We start from the raw sequence: 4,340 nt of genomic DNA on the forward strand, positions 1-4,340 counted from the left end.
ACCATCAACTACTTCAAATTGTTAAAATTATCTAATAAGATTTTGAACTTTTGAATCCAAATTTCAATTCCATTAACTAACTTTAAAACTAAAAAGTTTTAAAGTCAAATTAATATTCAATGAAATATTCCGATATGAATTTTTCAGTTTCTCCCAATTTAACATTTACAGCTTTATGAAAACTTTCAAATTATTCTCAATCTGATACTCTAATTTTTTTTTTAAATAATTCGAGTAAATTACGTTTAAATTCCAATAATTTCTATAAATCTGTGAATATCTACAAAAAAAATCTAATATAGTTTATTTAAATGTAGTAAAATTTAAAGCATGTGGATATACATTATATTAAATAAATAGTGCGTTAATGAGTTGTTTACTATATTTAAAATACTTGGATTCAATTATAGAATTATACAGTAAAGCTAATTCAATAATGTGATTCCATAGGATGAATCGATGTCAGGATTGTAATAAAAAATATATTTTTATTTAATTCAATAATCTAGTTTTAAAATTTAAGTGTAAAGATTATAAACTGTTATTATGCACTGTTCACAATAGGTATTTTTTAAAAATTAAAAGCTGTACTTTAATTAGAAAATAAAAAGGATAAAAGCATTTAGTAATTTTTTTTTTATCTTTAATATAATTTAAGTAATAATATTAGTAATGAAAATGTTTTATTTCTATCTGATTTTCTTCTTTGAAATTATTTAAACTGTAAAATATTTCATTCATTAACATAATTCAAAGCTTTTTAATATTAACCAGAACAATTTCATTCATATAGAGCATTATTATTATGTAATTTCAATCATCATTCCGTTTCTTACGAATAGGTATGAACTTAATATTAAAAACACAAATAAATCGCAACATCACGAAGCCAGTGGCACACAGGGGTCAAGGGATCCTGGCACCCTCCAAAGAAAAACAAACAAAAAAAGATTTTTAATTACCAGGAAATTTTCCAAAATTTATTATTATTTATTTATTTATTTATATTGTGTTGTTGTGTCTATTTCTATACTATTTAAATATCATTTTAAAGAACAAATTACCTTTAAATTACAATAAAATAAAAATAAGAAAATTGCTATAAATTATTGTATTTATTGTTTTGAAATTTAAAATTACCTTCTGCACTTGAAAAAACACTATTTTAAAGCATATAAATTAAATAAGACAATAATCCTTGGCTTTCTTTTTTTAAATTTTTCCACAATATCCTCAGTCATTGAAGTCAGACAATTTGTTATTTTCCACGATAATTTATCTTCAATAATTTTTGTTTCATATAAAGTTTAAATTATTCTATGTTTAATAATATAAGACAAAGAATTTTTTATCATAAGAAATATCATAAAAAATGCAGTCTCGGTGACATACTTTTTTAAAAGTACACTAAGACCCCGCTTAACGCTGCCTCGATTAACGCTGATTCGATATAACGTGGTCTGTTTGAAGCCTAAAAAATGCTCAAAATTTACGCTAATTGAAATTAATGCGGCATATCATTGATTCGTGTATAATACGATTATTCCCGAACACGAACCAGTCAGTAAAAGATGGCAATTCGTCATAGCGTTGTACTTTCCTTAAATCTATGTTTGTTTGGTGTCCTTTTGGAAAAATATAACATCATGGATGCCATAGGCAATATCGACTTCGCGTGACAAGAATTAACTGATAAATACATGAACGGAGTGTGGAAGAAGTTATGGCTGGAGCTATTCAAGAATTCTCAACGAGCAGAGTCTATCGCTGTATCGTTAGGTTGACCAAATTGTCAACCTAATCGATACATCACATCAGGACAAGGAGATGTAGACGAGCAGGATATTGAGGAGTTATTGCAGGTTTCTTACCAACGACGACCTTCGAGAACAAGGAATTCATGTAGAACTGGAAAATAGTAATTCTGAAAACGAAGAGCCGAAAAAATTTCTCTACAGATCCTTAGTAAAAGTTTGATAACGATAGCCAAAATCGTTGATTAAATTGTAGCGAATGGTCCAGATTTTGAAAAGACTGCAAAAGCAAGAGGAGGCATTTTGGATGCGATCTCTTGCTACGAGCATTTGCTTATGGAAAGAAAAAGAAAGTGACAAATGAAACTAGTAGACTTTATTGCAAAAAAATCAAGAATTTCAGAAGAGCCAGGATCTTCATCACAAAAATTTCTGTGATGGAGCTCCATTACATTTCTGTGTGTATATATTTATGTGTTTATTTAACATATATTATTATGCAAATTAGTATAAAAATAACTTAAAATTAAAGTAAAATCTGTTTATTTTTGGTCGGGTATTCCCCTTTTTCTATTTACTCTATGATCGCGTTTAATGCTGTTTCATTTAGCTCTTTGTTGTCTAGGAACGTATCCCCCGCGTTAAGCGAGGTCTTACTGTATTTAATTCAAAATAGCATCTTATTTAATTACGTCGCTTGTTTAAAAAATATTTGGAGACTTTTTTCATTTATTACATATCAAAGAAAGTAGTCGAAAACAGCGGCGTGCCAAAACGGAAAAATATTTGCATAGCATTTAAGATAAAAATTAAATTACCATCATGAACAATTGCGATTCTGAGGATCTGCTATATTTAAGTTTAAGGTGTTCTTGATCTTTTAATCTATTAATACTTTCCACATGATCTCATGTGGAAAGTATTAAGTATGTTTTTTAAAACAAACTTCGGTAAAAAGTCATTATTCATTCTTTCCATTTAATCTGTTATGATTTAACGTTAACCATTATATTGTCTACTTTTAGTTTCGTTTTAATATTCGTATTATTGTTATAATTTAACCCCTCTGTGTCGCTCCATCCTTGAATTTTGTAACAGGTTATATATATATATATATATTATAATACAGATTTATATATAAGTAATGTATTTTGTTTCAGAAATATTTATATGCACAAATTTTTAACAATTTATTACCAAGGTTCAACGCCGATTTCGAGATTATTTTCGTTAAGTTATGTTTAAATTTCAAACGACAATTCTTTTCGAAGGTGAAAGAAGTGTAGAAGAAATTTACAAGTTAACGATAAGCGAGAAAAAATCTACTCGTGTCAACGATATTTCGACGGTTAGCAAGGAAATGGAGTTGGATGGGTTCTTATCCGATGCTGTACAAGCATCGGATAAGAAGGTGAAGGATAAGTGTTGGCGGTTATTTGTCCAACGTTCCTTGGGATGCAATACCCGACATAGAGAATCGCATTCTGTAACCAATAAATCTGCAAGTGCCATACTTAAATAAATATTAAAGTGCATTGTTATAAGGAACTTCACCAGCTGGAGATGAAGTACGCAGATATTTATAAACCGTTATTCGAAAACAGATTCGAAATTATCAACGGACAACCGTCTTTGGACATCAAAGAAGAAATGGAAGAAGAAAAGTTAGACATGGAATCTAATAAAAATAAAGGAGACGAATGTCAAGAAACCTGGGAATTTCAGATTTTTAGTTGACGGTGTTTCAAGAATTGTAGTGTCTTGTCTCCCATGATAAACAAGCAGGACGAACTCGTTTTGAAACACTTCAAAGACGTAACCGTCAAGTACGTTTCGGATAATCGGATGGATTTTGTCTTAGAATTCCACTTCGAACCTAACGAATATTTTAGTAATTCCGTACTGACGAAAGAATATCGCATGAAATGCGAAGTAGATCCGGAAACACCTTTCTTATTCGTCGGGCCCGAAATCGTGAAATGCAAAGGATGCGATATCGACTGGAAGAATATCATTCGATCCGCAGTTAAAAAGAATAACGAAACCTAAAGAATATCCGAGACCGTTCGTAAACATTCCTTTGGATTTTTCAATTCGTTGAAGCAGGAAAACAATGTGAAGCAACTTTCGGATTTTACGTGCTACATAAAAGTATAAAATGTTATGAAAGTCATAGATAAATTATATTCAATGTCTATAATTTTGAATATTTCTAATTGTTTATAGTATTTCTTACAATTTGTGCTATATTTAGGATATTGTATAAAAAATATATAAAATAACTTATTTAATAACGATTTTTTTAAATTATAGCACTCCAAAAAGATTGATTAACTCTATCTATATATATCATCCGTTAATTGTAAAAAACAAATATACCAAAGGATTTAGTAAACTTAAGGCGTATTTTGGCGCTTGACTAACTAATGTCGCAAAATGTTTTTACATGATTCCGCGTGTATTCGAAAGAACTTCTAAGACATTTAGTTTTGTTTGTCTTCAATTGTATATATATTTATTAATATCGTGTGGTCCTGGAGTTTACAAATGAATTTTTAATTAACGTCTAATCTTTTATAAACTTAT

General features: G+C 29.0%; 1 pseudogene; it reads left to right on the forward strand.

Annotated features, from left to right (window-relative positions):
• Positions 1 to 3,275: 3,275 nt before the first annotated feature.
• LOC111613851 lies at positions 3,276 to 4,003 on the forward strand (annotated as a pseudogene).
• The last annotated feature ends 337 nt before the right edge of the window (positions 4,004 to 4,340 follow it).

This window comes from Centruroides sculpturatus, unplaced genomic scaffold (genome assembly GCF_000671375.1).
Source record: "Centruroides sculpturatus isolate CEXI.00-Female unplaced genomic scaffold, Cexi_2.0 scaffold2051, whole genome shotgun sequence".
NCBI classification, from domain to species: Eukaryota; Metazoa; Arthropoda; class Arachnida; order Scorpiones; family Buthidae; genus Centruroides; species Centruroides sculpturatus.